Raw genomic sequence first — 19,932 nt, forward strand, 5'->3', positions numbered from 1 at the left:
ATCTTCGTTCATTCATTACTGATGGGTTATCAGTTCCGTCCTTGGAACCAAGCTGGCCAATATCAAGTTTGTGTCAGCCAAGAACTCTTGAGCCATGGTCCTACCCAGAATGCTCTGCTCCCTGTTACCTCAGATCGAGTTTGCAAGTTGATAGATAAAAATAGAGGCTACCTCTGGTCATAACAGACCTACAAGAAAGGAGTACATGAGATCAAGCAAGAACTTCTGGAGGGGGATGGAGGGTCCCATCAGTAAGGAATGAATGAAGATCAACAACACAGATGGAATGTTATGGTAAGACATAACTTCTTTATCTGATGGTTTTAATCTTCATTCATTCCTTACTGATGGGACAGAGTCCCCAGCTACCTGTATTCCTGGGTGGCCCTCATGGAAGGACATTCCTGAGCACCATGGAGCCAAAGGAAGCTTTACCTCTGGAGGCCAAGTCCAATTTGCAATGAAGAATAAAGGTATGAAGTTTGGCCCAAGTTGCAGCTGAGCAAATATCATTGAGGGAAGCTTTAGCATGGAAAGCTGCTGAAGTTGCCATAGATCATGTAGAATGAGCTTTCACTCTATGAGGCAAGGTGAGATTGTATTACCTTTATCTACAACAAAACAATTTCTCAACCATGAAGCCAATGTAACTTTTGATACAGGATGACCCCATCTAGGTTCAGAAAAAGCCAGAAACAGTTGGTCTGATTTACGGGCATATTTTGTTCTGTCCAGATAAAATTGTATTTGCCTATGAACATCCAAGGAGTGCAGGCAATACACTCCCTTGTTATAATGGTTAGGATAGAACACTGGAAGGTCAATAGACTGGTTGATAGATCTCTCTGACACCACTTTTGGTAAAAAGGTAGAATTCATTCTCAGTGATACCCTATCATTATGGAAGATAAGATAGGGAGGTTTGATGCATAAGGCCTGAAGTTCTGACAATTGCCTGGCCGATGTGATTGCAATCAGAAACAAAGTTTTCCAAGAGAGATATTTTACATCACAAGATGACAATTCAAAGGGTATAGCTGTTAGAGCTTGCAGAACCAAAGCCAAATCCCAAGGTTGTACGGGTTCTCTAAAGGGAGGTTTTAGGTGGATAACCCCTTTCAAGAAAGTCTTACAGAGTTTGTGTGACATAAGTGAAGAATCTTGAAAACCAATATGAAAATTTGAGATGGCAGCTAAATGTACAAGGATAGTAGAGGCAGACACCTCAGAGTGGAAAAGATGTGATAAGTAATCCAATACCACTGAGACCAGGGCTGACCGAGACCGGGGCTGACAAGGAGTCTATTTGTTTATTTGCTGACCATAGAGAGAACCTCTTCCATTTGTTAAGATAGATTAGTCTGGTGGACATTATATGAGGTACAATAAGAATATTGCGTACAGGGGACAAAAGGTTTTCATGCTTGGCAATCATAGGAAGCGGAGAAACCAAGCTGTCAGTTTCAGGGTTGTTAGATTGGGGTGACTCAGACCCTGCAGATGGGAGATCAACATTGGGGATGGATGGAGGATCCATGGTTGATCTAGCAGATGAAGCCAGAGGAAGGGAAACCAGACTTGTCAAGGCCAATATGGAGCAATGAGGATCACTTTGCTCTTCAACTGTCATGCTTTCTTTAGAAAATGGGAGATGAGGTGGAGCAGAGGCTAGGCATAAAGAAAGGCCAAGCGTGCATTAGAGCATACCTTGGTTATTTTCCCCGAGCTGGGATCAGAGCAAAGTAGTTGCTGCACTTGTAGTTGGTTGGGGAGGCAACTAGGTCGCAATAAGGCTATCTCCAGCGGTTGAAGATTTTTGCTGCTATTAGAGGATTGAGGGACCACTCATGAGGCTATAGAATGCACCTGCTCAATTTGTTCGCTATCATTTTGGAGCTCCTGGGAATGTGCGTTGCAATCAGGAAGAGGTTGTAAGCTATCACCCATTGCCATATTCTCAAGGTCTCTCAGCATAACAGGTAAGATCTGGTGCCCTCTATGTACCTGATCACTGACATGTTGTCTGACTGGATTGCAATAGTCCCTGATGGAAGGATGGATTGAAATGCTTGCAACGCTAAAAGCACTGCCCTCAGTTCCAGGACACTGTTATGCAAAAGGGCCTCTGTCTCGCACCAGGTGCCTTGGACCGAGTTTCCCTGACATAGCCCCCCCCCCACTCCATCAGGGGGACGTCCATGTTCACCGTGGCTATCAGTTGATGGGAGTTGAAAGGGTGTGACCATTGAAGGGAATTTTGAGACATCCACCAGAGTAAATCTTGCTTGCATCTCTGAGTTACACTCATTTGAAAAGACAAAGGATGTTGTAGAGGGTACCACTGAGTGAGAAGTAGCCATTGAAGTAGTCTCATGTGGAATCTGACTAGGTGAACAATCGTAATCTAAGTTGTCATTGACCCCAATAGCTGAAGTACAGATTGAGCTGGGGGATTTGTGGTGACAGAGCAGTGGTTGAACTTGTTGTCTTATTCTCTGAAGTCTGTGTTCTGGAAGGGATGCTGTGCAATTTCTCATGTCCAACATTACCCCTATTAATTCAAAAGACTGAGTTGGGGTTGTCTTGGATTTCTCTCAGTTTATAGTGATTCCAAGGCTTTGAGCTGTTAAAACAGTATACTGCAAGGCTTCTTCCAGTAGACGCTTGGTGGGGGCAGTGAGGAGCCAGTCATCTAGATATGGAAATGCCTGGAATCCTTGAAGTTGCAAGTGAGCGATAACCACTGCTATGCATTTTGTGAACACTCTGGGGGCTGTAGAGAGACCATAGGGCAGGGTTCAAAACTGGTAGTGACTGGCTCCTATATGGAAGTGAAGGTACCTTTTTGAACATTTGTCCATTTTTATGTGATGATATGAATCTTGAAGATCTACAGAGCACATCCAGTTGTCTTCTTCCAGAAGAGGAAGGGTAGACTGAACCATGACCATCCGGAATTTCTATGTTTTTACAAATTTGTTTAGTGTACTGAGATCCAGAATTGGTCTCCAGTCCCCTGTCTTTTTTGTCACTAAAAAGAACCTTGAGTAAAATCCAGATCCTATCTTGTCTCGGGGGACTGTCTGGATGACTCTTTTTTTGTAGCAGCTTTTGGATTTCAAGTGCTGCTCTTTCCCTTTGACTGGGTGGAATGTCGGGTAATACTCTTGATGAGACTGGGCAAAGATGGAAGGGGATGTGGTAGCCTCTGGATATAATCTGGTGTACTCAAGAGTCAGTTGTTATCTTTTGCCAGGCAGTGGGGTACAAGGAGAAATGACCCCCAACCACTTCTAGAGGTGAGCAGTTGGGCTATGCTTTAGGACCGCTGATAGGGTTGGCCAGAGAAAGAATCTCTGGAACCCTGGTTTTGCAGACCACCTCTGCCTGAAAGGAGCATCTTCCACTGGAGTTTCCCCCTCTGCCTCTAGAAGAGAACTCGGTACATGCATCCCAGAAAGAACCCTGTGATTTCTTGTGACAGAGCTTTTTACTCCCCTGATTTCTGGAGTAGAATCCCTGAAGTGTGGAGTGTCTGACACCAATGGCAGACAAGGTCTTGCCATCTTGTTCACACCATGCCAGCGTATTTTTGACTTTAGGGCCAATCAAGTGGCCTGTATGGGGGCATTCATGAAAAAAGCCTTAAAGGAGTCCGCAAAGTCACAAAGGCACATCTAAGCATGTTGTCTGGTGACTATACCTGCACCTGCCACTCTAGCCACCCCTTCCATTGCGTGAGAAATAAGATGCATGGAAGAGTTGGAGATGGACTTTAGGGTGGCTATTTGAGAAGCCACATTATCACAGACTTCATCAAAACACAGCTCCTGCCATGGTTTCAGAGAGCTGGTTGATAAGATCTCACTGAAGCCTGGTAAAATGTGCTAAATAATTCAAAGACCTTACTGCGAAGGTCGATGAAGCAAACACATGCTTCCCTAATCTGTCAGTCACCTGGGAATCCTTGTTGGGCAGATGGACAGTTCGGCTCTCTTCTGCCAAATCCTTCTTAGTAGCAGTTGCCACCACCATAGCATCTACTGGAACACCTCATGACCAGTGAGGGTGCTCAGCTGGGGGCGATAATATTTGCCTCTTAGGTATCACTTCCATGGTATCAGGAGTCTTCCATGCATGCTGCATGATGAACTGGACGAGCTCATTGGCAGGCGGGGTGACCAGGAGGTAGGGGGCAGGGCACAAAAAGCCTGCAGGAATACAGATTCCTCAGAGGAAGGATTAGAAGGCTTCCAGTCACCCCTCTGTCTAAGGATCTCGAGGATGTCACCAAAGGACACATCATCAGAGGGTGACCATGGGGACCTTTCCCAGTCATCAAAATTCATATCTTCAGTCAATGACTCCTCAGTGGAGTCCATGTGCTTCCTCTTACACGATCCTTTGTGGGGTGCTTCCTCAGTGGGAGGTTCTGTGGAAGACTGCAAAGAGGGGGTTTCCTGATGAGGAGAGACCTGAGGGTCTTTTGCTCGCTGTCAGGGAGTTGAAGCTTGTGGCAGCTGTGGCACAGAGGGGGGAGAGGACTCTGACAAATGAGCTTTGCCAGCAGAGTCAAGTGCCCTCTCCATGGCCTGGATGGCTGGCCCACCTAAGGAGGGATGGGAGCCTGGAACTGAGCACGACTTTGGAACTGGGGTCACACCCGCCCCAACGAGCCTGCCCCCAGACCAGGAGTCTCAAGATGACCGTGAACCACAAGAGAGAGAGAGCGTCTCTGTAAGCTGCCATAGAAAACATCGGCATGGAGCCAGGAATGCCCTCCCCAATGGCACAGCCACTGGCCTGAAAAGAGCCCAATGTCCAGTGCACCGAAGGCCACAAGGACGACGCTGGTTCCAAAGTGAGATACACTATTGGAGTCGGAGGGAGTGAGGCTGCTGTCAGAGTAATAGGCTTTGAGACTTGAGTGGAAGTCGAAGAAGGAGTATACATTGGCGTTTGAGGCAAAATACGCTCACCTGAATAAGGGAACATGGACTTCGACGGTTGGGAGAGACCTCTGGCCACAAGCAACTGATCAACAAGCCGCAACACATCCTGTTCAGAAAGACTCTTGGTTGACATCATGGAGAAGGTTGATGGTGATTCTGGCCTTTTTAGGAAAGGACTATACTGACTGCTAGCAAAAGGATCCAGTAAAGGGGAATATTTGGTCCTTGTTAATTCAATAGGTGCAGAGCTTGGAGCCGAGGAAGTCTGCACCAAAGAAAATGGTGTGGAAAAAGTCTGCACCAAAGATATCAGTGCCATAGTAGTTGAAGGTGTCAACATCGTAAAGGCAAAGGTCTGCCCTGAAGGGTACAGTGGCATAGTGAAAAGTGTCTGCACCACCAATAAGCATGGTGCCAAGAAGGACTGCACCAAAGTACATGTTGGTGCCGAAAAGGTCTGCACCGTGGAGTACAGAAGAGTCATATTTGGAGCCGATTGTGACTGTACCAATGGTGCCGAAGGGGACTGAACCTGTACTGACAGTGTCGTTAGGGGTTGCGACAGAACTGTCATAACTGTAGTTGTCTGCACCGGGAATTCTGGTGCTGGTATCGCTAAAGGAGACATGGCTGTAGTCAGAATCATTTGGGGAGGTGCCGAGCCTGGAACCAACAGGGTCACAGATGACAGTGCTGGAGTAGTAATCAATCCCACCTTTTTGTGAGTCGACTCCCTACGATCTTCAGAGGGAGAAGAAGGGAGTGACTTTGATGAAGAAAAGGAAGAACGCCTCTTGTGGGGTTTAACAGGAGGGGGTGAACCCTCTGACATAGAAATGGCCTCAGAGAAAGGAGACTTGAGGAGACCTTTCAAAATTAACTTATTCTTCCTCTCGTTGAGAGTCCCGGTAGAGAAGTTTTTACAAATCCCACACGGAGGATCTACAGTCAAGTGGGAGACATTAAGACAGTAGACACATAAGTCATGGCCATTGGAGAGTGATAACTAACAGCCGCAATCCTTGCACTGCTTGAAACCAATGGACCTTTTCTTATCTGACATAACTGGTGTGGAGAAGAAGCACAGTAGCAAAAGAAAAAATAACGGCTACCCAAGAAAAGGGTAAAAAGAGAAATAGAAGGCTTGCCAATGATGGCAATGGAGAATTACCACAAGGTAAGAAAAGAGGGTAATAAAGGGCAATGACTAAAGGGAGAAAGTCTAAAGTGTGCGATAGGTTAGGAGAATATTAGAATAAACTTTTGAGAAAAATTTAGAGTAATAAACATATATACATATATATATATATATATATATATATATATATATATATATATATATATATATATATATAAACTGTCAAAAAATTAGACAGCTGAGAGAGTGGCTTGACACGGCTGTTCAGCAACTTGGCAAACAAGATCTGAGGTAACAGGGAGCAGAGCATTCTGGGTAGGACCTTGGCTCAAGAGCTTTTGGCTGACGCGAGCTTGATATTGGCTGGCTCCATTCTGAGGATGGAACCGATAACCCATCAGTGAGGAATGAACAAAGATTAACAACATCAGATTTTCTATTTCCAAACAAGAACACATTATGTTCTAATATTAATTGCAATGGGTCACATATTAGGTCCAGTTTTAGATGTTTTAAATTTGTATGGGCGTCAATATATTTCTTAATCATCTCTATTCCTAATTCATTAGGAATGCAAGTAAATAAGGAATTAACATCGAGTGTGACTAAGAAGCAAGTAGCTGCTAATTTACTTTTATTCCATTCAAACAATTTAAAAACTCTGTGCTGTCTTTAATAATAGTAACAAATGTATTCGATACACATTTCAATTCTTATTCTAGATATTTGGATATGGCTTCTGTGGCCCAACCCCTTTCTGAAACTATTGGGCGCAATGGTGGTCTCAAAATGTCTGTGAATCTTTGGGACTCCATAAATAATTGGAATCAATTTTTTCTATATATAAATATTTGTATTGTTGTTCTGTAAGTAAGCCATTTTCATATAGTTCCTCAAGTTTGTTAGCAACTATCTGTTGAATATATATGACATCTGTCTTACTTATGCATGCATAATCCTTGGTGTTCAGCATAGCTGTCATTCTGCTATCATAATAATCTTTGTCTAATACAACTATCCCCCCTCCGTTGTCAGCTGGTTTTATGATAATTTGGTCATTATGTTGAAGTGCTTAATGCTTCCAATGCTGTAATGACAATACTAACTGAAATATGATGCTCTGCAACAATATAGCAGTAAGCCATTCCCAAATTTGTAGGAACAAGAAATCATTACATATTGATAAATCCAATACAAGCAAATTACCTAAACCTTCCAGATTAATGCCTTAACATCCAGGGGAAAGAGAAAGATACTTGAAAATATAAAGATGTAAGGCAATACTACGGCACTGTGTAGTTATATGTTCTCAGTAAAACAATGGCACCTTTTTATGTGATAAAATTAGTCTATTTATTAAACCAGAAATAACATAAATGCTTTCACAGTGTAACCCACTGCTTCTTCAGATGTATTTGCAATGGCATCTAACATGAACATTTAAATACTAAATTATTTAATTAGTTAAAGAAGTATCCAATCTTGTGAATAAGCAAGAATCAGCTATCCACTGTGTACATCAGATTTATTTGCAACCCTAAGTCATAAGTCACAAAGAGGAATGCAAGGGTCAGAGAACAGCCATCATTATTTACATAGGGTGGGCTTGTAGGAAGGCAAGGCTGACACCAAAGAAGTGAGTGTGTAAGTACGAAACACATGTATCTGTCAGGGTCTACAGTGTTCAGGGCCAGTAATAACAGATGTACAGCACTTGACAGTGTTGTTTAGATAGTTTTCATGTGTGTAAAGTGTTATGGGCAAGTGATTTTTTATGGTGTGTGTGTGTGTGTGTGTGTGTGTGTGTGTGTGTGTGTGTGTGTGTGTGTGTGTGTGTGTGTGTGTGTGTGTGTGTGTGTGTGTGTGTGTGTGTGCTTGGACACAATAAAGCTCTGTGCTAGCATTATGTCATGGCATCGTGGACAGGAGTGAGCCATGGATGGTACAGTATTCAGATCAAAGTTGTTGCTCCAGATGATGAGAACCACCTCAGCCATGACCTGCACTGGTACTTCCATGGTCCTGGGTAGACATCCAGGTGCTACCTGAATGTGAGTGATGTCTGCTGGAAGAGTTCTCATCAGAACTGTATCCAGAATCATGACCCCATAACCTACCACATCTGGGTGTGGACATTGCAATAACTGAAGGAACAGTACACTGTGGAAGTGGGATATTGCATGTCCATGTCTGCTAACACCAGAAGATGGAGTGGATCTCCAGCCTCATGGATGCCCACCTCCCCAATAAATATTCCATTACAGAAACTGCCCAATCCAGTTTGTCATTCATCCTGTACAAAGAGTCAGCTACATGATTCACGAAGTCATGCACATCAGAATGTATGAGGTTTAGTAGTTGCACTATCTCTTCCAAAGCTCTTGTGGAATGTACCTGTGCTTCCACTATGGCTCTACAGTTGCATCTGGTGGGAACTAATGACACACAAGTTTCAGGAGGAGAATAGGCAGTGGGCCTCCACTGAGCACCCCTACCAACTCTCCTATGTGGCAACATGCCCTTAGGATGGCGACTGTGAGAGGCAGCCGGCTCTGCAACCAGAGTACCTACACTAGCCTGATCTACTGTGTCACCATCAACCTGTCCTATATCAGACGTCTCTGTGTTCTGGGTATGTGTAGACATACTGAGTGTGTCAGAAACATGAGCAGGAGATGTGGGAGTCACAACCTCAGTTTCAGACTACTCTGCACCCACAGACTGTGCCTGTTCATCACTACCGTCATCATCAGAGGCTACCGATACTTCAACATCAGGTAGTAGGTGTTCCACAGTACCAATCTAAGGATCATCTATGATAAAAAATAAACACAACAAATAGAAAAATGGAGAATAAAGTTAATCACATATTTTCCTTATACAAAAGGTATGTTAAATTCATAGCAGATACTAAAGCAACAAAAACTTTAGTGACATATAAACCTGAATGTACTGTATATAAAGTATTGATAATAACAAAAATGTGTGCTTACCATGTGTAAAAAGCCTGGCAGCCTGTAACCCAGAAATTCCTATATGAGAAGAAAGAAAGGAAAGGAAAGGAAAAAAATTCTTCTAAGTACCACAATGCAAATGAAACAAGAAAAAGAGAACAGTCCTCTTCTCAACTGCAGATTAAAAAGGTTCTCATAAAGTTAGTGAACATTTGCCTGCCCCTCACAAATTCAAAGCAAAATCCATTCTTCTGTATGACAGTAGTCTGACTCACACAGTTATTGATGGTTCAATATGTATACATATATGTGTGTATGTGTGTGTGTGTATGTGTGTATATATATATATATATATATATATATATATATGGGTCTACTTCGGGAGACCGAACCGACGATTCACGACACGCTGAAGAGGAGACTAAACATCGACAGGTAGGTTCACCGACAGGAGATTCACGACAGCGGAAAGACCGACAAGGAAATGTGATCGTTACATGATGAGTGTGCAACAGTGACGGAGTTAGGAGCGGTCAGGTAAGTGTGCAAATTGTGGGATGTCGGGTTAGGCTGTGGGACAGGTGAGTGTGTGTTTGTGTCGGAGGTAGGGTTCAAGTTAGGTAAGTGTGTGATAGTGAGGACTGTAGTTTTGGGACGGGTTAAGTGAGTTAGGGTGCAGGTAGGTGAAGTGTGCGATGGTGTCGGTGCTTGGGTTAGGGGTGGGTAAGTGAGTTAGGTTAGGTGCAGGTAGGTGAAGTGATGGTGTCGGCTTGGGTTAGGGGTGGGTAAGTGAGTTAGGGTTAGGGTGCAGGTAGGTGAAGTGTGCGATGGTGTCGGTGCTTGGGTTAGGGTGGGTAAGGAGTTAGGTTAGGGTGCAGGTAGGTGAAGCGATGGTGTCGGTGCTTGGGTTAGTGGGTAAGTGAGTTAGGTTAGGTGCAGGTAGGTGAAGTGTGCAGTGCTTGCTAGGGGTAAGTGAGTTAGGTTAGGTGCAGGTAGGTGAAGTGTGCGATAGTGTCGGACGTTAGGGTTAGGATTTAGGTTTAGGTTAGTGGATGTGTTGTTGTGTGCTTGTGTATTTGGCGTATTTTGTGTCGGTGTTTTGTTGTTCGGTATGTTGCGGTGTCGGTGTGGTGTGTTGTCGGTTGTTTGGGGTCGGGATGTGTGTTGATATACGCTCGTGTATGAAAGTAGACCCATATATATATATATATACATACATATGCGTGTGTGTGTGTGTGTGTGTGTATGTATGGCATTTGAACTGTATGCATATAAAGATATGACAGTGGCACTTTTTGTTTCTTGCAAAACTAGAAGGTCATTTTGTGACTCTTTGGGTCTGTTCTCACTTCAGCAGCAACATCAAGGAGACTGATGGAAACCTCTGATGAGCTGTGTTGATCTCTGAGAGTGGACAGGAACTTGTCAGTTTTAGTTAGTAGTGGTTTGGTAGCAGGACCACTCTCTGTAGCCCCCTATCCCTGAGCAATGGCCCTAAGGTGGGCAGACTTTATCATGTCTATTACTATTGTCTTAGCTAAGAGTAGGATCTCCCATGTCCTCCAACTGTATTAAGGTCAGTGATCAGCCACCATCATATCAGGTCACATCTACCTCTCCCCAACAGAAATGCTCCATGGTAACATAAGGCCTGAATAATCACCTAATTTTCTGCATCATTATAAGGTGGCTTACAAGGTACAGATGTCTAACTGGATGCCATATCCCTGTATTATAAGAAATGGAAAACAGGCACACATAATTACATATATGATAAATATACAAGATGTCTATCAGCTCAGTTCAGTGTAACTGTATGCAACCAACATGCACACAAATAATTTCTACATGGCAAGTGCTCACTCAGGACTACACATGAGTTAAGTGACTTGTAAACCAACCCCAATGTCTTCATCACCCCCATCATCAACCTTAAACTACCATTCCTCCACCCACCCCCACAAGCCCTGTCCATTACACCCACACCCAATCTATCTCCATCAACTCTAATTTCCCCCAACCAACCCCCTCAACATATAAAGAAGTATATATTTAAAAATCATATATCTGTATTTATATATATATATATTATAGATATTGGATGGTGCAGTGGTGCAGCGGTAGCATTGTCACCTCACAGCAAGAGGTTTTCCAGTTCAATTCTTGGCTGGGTTGCCTTCTGTGTGGAGTTTGCATGTCATCCCTGCATTCATTTGGGTTTCCTCTGGGTGCTCCAGTTTCCTCCCACATTACAAAGATGTATCTAGAGCATTTCTCCCTGGGCTTCCACTGAAAACTGGCTTTGTTCCAAGTTGGACTTTCTCAGTTAAAAAATGTTAAATAAATATATAATGGCTATAACACATATGTAAACTTTGCAATACATTGTTGCATTCACAATATATATTCAGCATTAGAAAACTATCATCCTAAAATTTTATAATTGTCATCTCCACCACTATGGAGTTTAGACTGGTAGAAATAGGAAAACAACAGCACTGTTTTTCTTTCCCTGCTAACACAGATAAAAACACCAGACCTTAATATATACTTATAACACGATAATCTACTAGAATTGTGAAAACATGAATACAGAATAAAGAAATTAATAATTAATTGGTCATTTAGCATTTCATTGCATAATTGTAGAACTGCAGACATGGCAATGGCAAAAGGAAGGGAGAAAAGTAAATTAATCTAAAATTATACAAATGCTTTTCAGCAAAAAAAGGCAGTTCCCCTTTTAATGTTAAACTAAAAACACTACTAAAGAAGTAGCAACATACTTTAACACTACAACAATGTAGAAAATTGGTAAATCTTGTAAAGTCTTATTTTATTGACAGTGTTGAGTTCTATGTTTCAAAACAGTTTCTCCAGTAGAATACAAGGACATTAGACACACCATTACCTTTTTTTATAGTGCAAAGTCAGGCCACTGAGCATCATTATTATGCAAATGAGGTGTCAAATCATTAGCATTCCTGAATAGCAGAAACTGCACTAAGTGTAGGAAATGTAAACATGGTGGAATGACCTACACAATTACATGCACACATCTTAGTAATACAAGGACCAGCACTGAAAAGTGTTTTCTGTTAATGGTTTACAGGTGTCTTTGATTAGCCTGACTGCAGTAGCAATTAGCTTTCATATTCTCCCCTCTTTGATATACACCTACTCAGGGTGTGTCAGGGCAAAGAGTCTTAAAAAAGGGTTGCAAGTGCATTGACTGATGTAGGGGTAATGAGAGTCCTAATATTCAAATCTTGGCTTTAATACCCACATTTACTGGCCATCAGTAGGAAAGGTTGTTCATATCAAAGGGAGTACTATAACCATTGTTAAAAATAACACATGGCATGAAAACAGAGATGGAGTTTCTATTTTGAAAGGATAGATAATTAAAGGATGCGCACGAGAGAAAAGAAAAAGTACACCTTTGTTTAATATTGTGTGGGTATATTCCTATGTCAACAGTTGGCAATATCACAGATATAGACATTCACAGTCAAATGTGAAAGGACAGCTTTCATAACTTGTTTTTTGTTGCACTTTCAATGTGACTTGATAGAATGTGACATTACCAGTGCATCTGAACTTTTTTCACTTTGTTAATGTATGTTTTTGTCTGTGGCAAGTCTGAGAAGTATGGTGAAATAATTGCTTTCAATGCCTTGTTTGAGGGTACAAATCCATGCATCTCCCTCTTGCAACATAACACATTTGGTCCAGCATAGGTATGTAAATTTCATTATCTGCAATGCTTTATATATTTTTTCTTCATTATTTGCATGCCACTTGGCAGAGTGAAAATAACTTTCATGGCTTAAAGAAAAAGGTGAAAATTCTAGTTTAGCATGCCATAGATATTGCAAACCAGACAGGCAGCATTGACCATCTGCCACCACCCTGGATACTACTCAGGGAGAAAAATGCACCTGATATTTCACTTTCCTTGTGGCACAAAGTGTAAGTGCAATGAACTTTAAATTAAGTTTATCTAATGCGTGGCTCATATCCACTGACGTGATGCTTTTACAGAGGATTATCTAAATGTATATTTCATCACATCTTGTGGTACCACTGTGTTGTTTAAAACTCAACCATTTTCACAGTTGCTGACAATATGTGATCCTTTTTCAGTCCCCTGTCACATAATATATCACCAGCTACAAGTCTGATAATGTGTTCACAAAGTACATGTCTAATCTTGTAAGGAGATATGAGAAAGAAGAATTGTTTACTTCTTGCTCACTTCATTGCTAGATGTATTGCTCTTTATTCACTATCAGTAATTTCCCTAACATATATTAACCCTTCTAAAGTCATTTCTATTTGCTCTCCATTTGGCATCATACAAACATGTTCACTACATAAGGAAAATGTGAAACATTTTGTTTGGTCTGCCTTAGGTAGCTCAAAAATGCCTGGTGGTTTTACATGTCTGGCAGCACTCTGGATTTCAATCATTATAGAAAATACACTTGTTAGGTATCTTTCTCTGTGGCACAGAATGTAACTGAGGTGAATTGACAGAAATAAGTTACACAAAACATTGATTGAATCCTGTTTATACAACACCTTTCCATAATTCATAATATTTACTTTTTAATTGTACAGCTGCAGACTAGATTGCTGCAAACCATAAGATGCACCAGGAGAGATTAAAACACCTATGGGAGGCATGGGGTAAGTATGAATCAAGTACAAACTGAAACCATAATATTATTTCAATTCCCTCAGACATTAGCATCTTGAGCAGGCATACCTCATTATTCATGTCAAGCATGCATGACTTCCCCAATTAGTGTTGCTACTTACATTAGGCAATTAGAATGTCAACTTTACTGCATAGGATCATAAAATCATAGGAAGTTACTAGGCTAACAGCCCTAGGCTCCTTACAAGCCTAGCCATGTTTTACCATTTTGTCCATGATCAGCACCTAATACCAGTGTCCAAGAAGAGGGACACAGGTAGAACTCCCAAATTGAGTTCCACCAGTGTCCAATCCAGTTATCCAGATTGCATTTGAAGAGGGCCAATGAGGTACTGTGTTTGCGTGAACATGGGAGTCTGTTCCAAAGGTGTGGTTACTTCTGGGACACAAATCTGTCCCTCCAGCAGGTTCTATTAATGTCACATACCATTTGGGTTCAGTACCCAGAAGCAGAATTTTTTTAATAGATAATTATTTATAAGAACTGAGCAACAGTCTATCAGAAATAATTAAATTATGGTAATTGTAATTATTAAGTTAGAATGCATAATAGGGAAATAAAGGCAGTTTTTTTCTTATACCAGATCAGTGATATTTGTTTATTTTATAACACATAAATACCTTTTCCATCATATATGGATGCTTCAAATGTGTGCAGTAGTAAATTATCATAGTTGTTTATGTATTGCCAAATAAAAGTTTGTTTAATGTGTACAGTAGTGTTACATGACATGTATCCAATTAACTAACATTTTTTGCCTCCTGCACCCTTGTCTCTCTCTCTCTCTCTCTCTTTTTTTCCCAGAGGGATTATAATTTATTAACAATCTGCTGTTTACATAACTTGCTGATGACAATCACAGAGAGGTATACCATACACTGTGGCTTGGCTTGCTATACCTCCACATATGGCAGCACAGTCAACCAGCACTTCAGGGTTACAACTTGTCAGTGTTGCCTCCACAACCTATGTCCTACCTGCTATGAGTAAGTCATGTAGTTCTGCCCTAGTTACTAGTGCTGTGGTACCCTCTATGAGCAGTAGTAGTGGAGATGGAAATTTTTGTCACCCGGCAGGAGCTGACAGGACTGGTGGAGGATATAATGGAGACAGACCTCAGTGCATGCATTGGCAGGGTTGAAAGGTCTTCCATAACATTGCAAAGACAATTCCAATCCCAGCACTCACCCAGGGAGCTGCTGCAGGAGACAGTGATGACAGTTCTGAGGGTGAGGACTAAATTCTTACTGTTCTCATGCTGGAAGTGGGTGACCCCCGATGTCCTCTACCTATCTCCAATCATGGTGTCCCCAACCCTTTGTCTCTATCACCATCCCTGTCTGTTTTGTATGTCCTGTATGTTTCCACATACTTCCTAACCTACCTGACCCACTCATTCCTAAGCACTATTCCCAACATCCCTCTCTGTGATAAATAATAAAAAAATGCACCACATATATAGCTCCCCACTTTGCCTATATGTCATGCTGACACAATTGATTAGGTCTAATTGGCCATACAACATTATTCCATTATTGTCACCCAGCACTTGTGTGATGACTCTGCAAAGTCATGAAATTGTGTGTAAATTTGTACACTAACATTATGAAGAAGTGGCTAACAGTGGTTCTCTCCCACAACCTTCTTGCAAATTCCTGTATTCTTTTCTCTCTGTGTTACCCTCTTCTTGCCAACCCCATTTTCACCACTGTCCTATCCACCATTTTTTTCATGTTCAAACTGGTCACAAATAGATTCACACATCATGCATGGCCATAAATGGCCTGTAAAAAACCCTTCATTTTACATCCTTGGCTTTTGCATGTAGTTTGACATAGTGCAGCAATGATGACTGACAGTGACCACTGTTTAAGTTATTGTTGGAAGAGCTAAAGATTTCAGTCTAATATGCAGTGGTCCAGTAAGTGTAGTGCAAATGTGCTTAAATCTTCTGTACTATGGGAATATAGATTAAAGCCATACTAAAGACAGTACTGAGGAACAGTTACTATAGCATTTGTTATGCTGCTGGATACAAACATCTAGGAGCTCCTATGTGGTGTATTGAAATAATTACTCTATTTGTAGCCTGATGCTTTGGCATAGTGTCATGGGTTGTAATCAAACCCATGACTCTATGCCAAAACATCAGGCTACAAACATGACACTTCATATTCCTATTAAATATTTAATTGTGAATGTCCGTATTTCTCTCTATATAACACATTTCCTTAACATAATATTGGAATAGTGCAGCAAGACATCCTTTTCAAAAACACTGCAGCCCCAACAGGTAGGCATAGTAATTCTTGTCCTGTTTAGGTATTTATGTTTATTGCAATCTCCCATCCCATATTTGTACATATAGCAATCAGTTTATTGCATAGGGCAGGTCAGGTTAATGATGATTTAATAAGCAAGACTAACACACTGCACAAGTGTTCCTACCTGTCCTACAAAATATATTTGTGCTGTTTCTCTCCGCATCTGCCTGTAGCTCTCTCTGTTCACCCCTCCTTCTTCCATAGCATATCAATGTATTTCAACAGTGTTATTTTAATACCAAGAAGTAGTATTTCCTTTGTGGTGTGATAAGCTACTGTCTAAATATATAGAAAGTTTTTTTTCAATAATGTCATGGGTTCTATTCTAGCCATCAGCTAAGTGTTAATGTTCAGTCATTTAGGTCTACCTGTAGGTGACAAATTGTTCTGAACTAAGATTATCCTTCTTGATTGGTAATTTATTTTGACTTTGCATCCACGTCACCTTAACAGTGTTTCTTCTTCCTTTTGTATCATTATTTTTCCACCTTGTGCATTTGCGCTATCATATTGCACCAGTCAACAAATGCAACTAACTCTAAATGTGAGTACTCATAACAATATATTTGGATTTGATTACTTTCATCTACATTACTCTGTCTTTGTGCCACGGTGCTAAGCTATGTTTATTCAGTTTAATGTAAATTTTAATAAGATGAGTTGGATGTATGAATGCAGTAATAAAATGAATTATGTACAGTCATTGGGGGGGGTGGCATAATGGTTAATATGTTTACATTATAGACACAAGGTATAGGGTTTGATTCTTACCTTTGAAAGGCAAATCAGCTAGGCTTAAAATGGCCCACAAGAGCATCTAGCCTAGAACCTTTATTTATTTCTAACAAGAAAATCCAGGATCTCCAGCACATCATACACTGACATACTGAAGTCGCTGTCACTGTATTCAGCAGTGTACAGACTACTTAGAGGAGAATCATGCCTGGTCTACAGAGCAATTTCAGATCCAAATCTATTGGAAAAGCTGCTGGACAAGGGTCACCCACTTCAGGGACCTTAACCTGGCCTGCGACATAAATAGGACCTGCTGGACAGACGGATATGTCTCTCAGAGGTTACCACTCCTCTGGAATAGGCTACCAGTTCCCATCAAACAAAGCCCCTGTATGACTCTGTTTAAGCTTAGCCTGGATGACTGGATGGGAAACCATAAATTCCTGATGGGGATTTCAACTATGACCCTCCTAGATATGGGTAGTAATTGTTAACTAAGATCTTGAGTTTAGGCAAGATCCTTTATATTGAGTTTCTCTAGTATTATATTGGGCACACACTCATAGGCTCATAAAGCCATCCAGGTCAGTAGCTCAGTAACCACCTATGAACCTATGTTTGTTGAAATCTGCTGTCAACTATTAACTTTCACCAACACAATTTTCTGCATATTGTAACAAGATAACACTCAGGTCTGAAATATTTATTTGAATGCTGAAAATGTTTGGATGCATACGGATGACAACATGTGTCATGATGATTTGTCTGACTACAGTTTCTGTACATTTATTTATTTATTTACATTTGTTAACCGGGAGAGTCTGACTGGACACAGGTCCATTTTCAGCGGAGGCCCGGGGAGAAAAGCTCCACATTAAGTATTATTTGCATTATACAGTTAAAAAATAGCATTTAAATATAGACATTAGTCCAGTTAAGGATGCAAGACAAGAAGAAAACAGATGTAAAACAGCTGTAGAGCATAGTATAATTTTAAAATATGGTGACATACTAAACATGGTTAAAATGTAGTTGAGATTCATCACTGAACAATTGATACAAACTGTTTTTGAGGTACATAACAGCCATTAGCAGTTGTTGCTACAAGAAGTTAGTATTATGTGGTAGGTAGCTGGGAACATTAGTAGCCAAGCTTTCTAAGAGTAGGTTGTTGACAGGGGCTGAGAGAGGTAGTGGGTGGGGGGAGTTGATGGTATTAGAGGGAGGGGGGTTGCAAGGGCATATCTGGCAAGTTTTGAAGTGTGATTTTAGTAAGGATTTAAAGTGGGTGCAAGAAGTTACAGAGGCAATTGAGGATAGGAGGGAGTTCCAGAGTTTGGCTATAGTGCAGGAGAATAATGCTTCTCCAGCAGAGTTAATGGCTCTTGTGACCTGTAGGAGGTTTTTGTGGCTGGATCTTAGTGGTCTCGTGGTTATGTAGGGTTGGAGAAGATTCTGGAGGGATGGGACTTTCAGTGGTTGGTTTATTAGTTTGTGGGAGAGTGTGAGTTGGTACCATTGAAGGAGGTGGGGGAGCTCTAGCCAGCCCAGTTCTGCTAGTGAGAAACAGTGGTGAGTACGGTAGGAAGCCCCTGTGGCAAATTTGGCAATTTTGTTGTAGCAGGTTTCGAGTTTATTTAGATCACTTTGTCTAAGGTTAGTAAATACTGGAGAGGCATAGAATAGGGTAGAGATAAGATGAGAATTTGCTACTGAAATTTTAGCTGCTTTGGTAAGTAGTTGCTGATTTCTATATAATGCTCCTAGTTTTTTGTGCACTTTTTTAATGGTCATGGAAATGTGAATGTCAAAATTCAGTTTATTGTCAATTTCTACTCCTAGTAATTTGGTGTGCTCTGTGGGATGGATGGCGGGTTGTCTTTTGCTGTGATGTTAAAGTAAGAGCTGTCTAGGGTATGTTTGGTGGGTTGGAAGATTAGTAATTTTGTTTTGTTTGGGCTGAGTATTAGTTGGGCATTGGATAACCAAGTTTCAATAGAAGAAAATGCTTCCTGTGTGACTTTTTGCAGTTCTGTGAGGGAGTGGGCTGTGCAGATGATGGTTGAGCCATCTGCGTATTGTACGAGTGTGCCCTGTGTTGTGGCTGAGGCTAGATTATTGGTGAAAATAGAGAAGAGTAGGGGTCCCAGGATGGACCCTTGGGGAACTCCTATGGAGACTGGTAGTTGGGGGGATAGGTTGTCCTGCCAAACTACTGCTTGTTGGCAGTCAGATAAGTAGCTCTGAAACCAGTTGATGACTGGTTGAGAGAAGGATAGGTTATTGAGAAGAGAGAGGAGTTGTTTGTGTGGGACCATGTCAAAAGCTTTAGAGAGGTCTAGGAAGGTAGCTGAGGAGAGATAACCTGCCTTTTTATTTTATAGGATAGTGTTAGAGAAAGAGAGTAAGGCGGTGGTGGTGCTATGGTTAGGTTGGAAACCGTGTTGTGTGTTGGAGATAGGGTTGTTAGCAAGGAGGTGATCTGAGACTTGAGAATGAATGCATCTATCTAGTATTTTGGAGAGTGGTGAGAGAATAGCTATGGGGCAGTAATTGGTTAGATCTGTGGAGGGGCCTCCTTTGTGTAGGGGAATTACGTGTGAGACTTTCCATAGTGTAGGAGCATTACTTTCTGACAGAGATTTGTTAATCAAGAGTGATACGGGATAGGCTAGAGCGTCAGATGCAAGTTGAATGTATTCACCTGGGAGGTTGTCTGCTGCTAATCTGGTGGTTTTAAGTTCAGTTAGTAGTTGTTTTATTTTGGAGGTAGGAACAGGAGAGAAAGAGAAGCTAGTTGGGAGATTGTTAGTTCTAGTTGATGGTGTGGATTTATGGGGGGGCAGTTGTGTTGTCTAGCTAGTGATAGTATGGTTTCTGTGAAGTGATTGTTGAATTAGGTAGCAATATTTTCAGAGGAGTGAGTTAAGTTAGGAGTGGGTGTACTTTACCTGGGTGGAGGATGGAGTTTATTGAGGACCAGAATTGTTTGGGGTTATGTTGGCAGGAGGTAAGGGCAGACTGGTAGTATTGGATTTTGTCCAGTTTCATAAGCTTTTTGGTTCTATTGCATAGTTCTAGGAATTTTTGCCTAGTAGAGGGGGT

This window comes from Protopterus annectens, chromosome 1.part2, assembly GCF_019279795.1.
Source record: "Protopterus annectens isolate FY-2018-M chromosome 1.part2, PAN1.0, whole genome shotgun sequence".
In the NCBI taxonomy this organism is placed as follows: Eukaryota; Metazoa; Chordata; order Ceratodontiformes; family Protopteridae; genus Protopterus; species Protopterus annectens.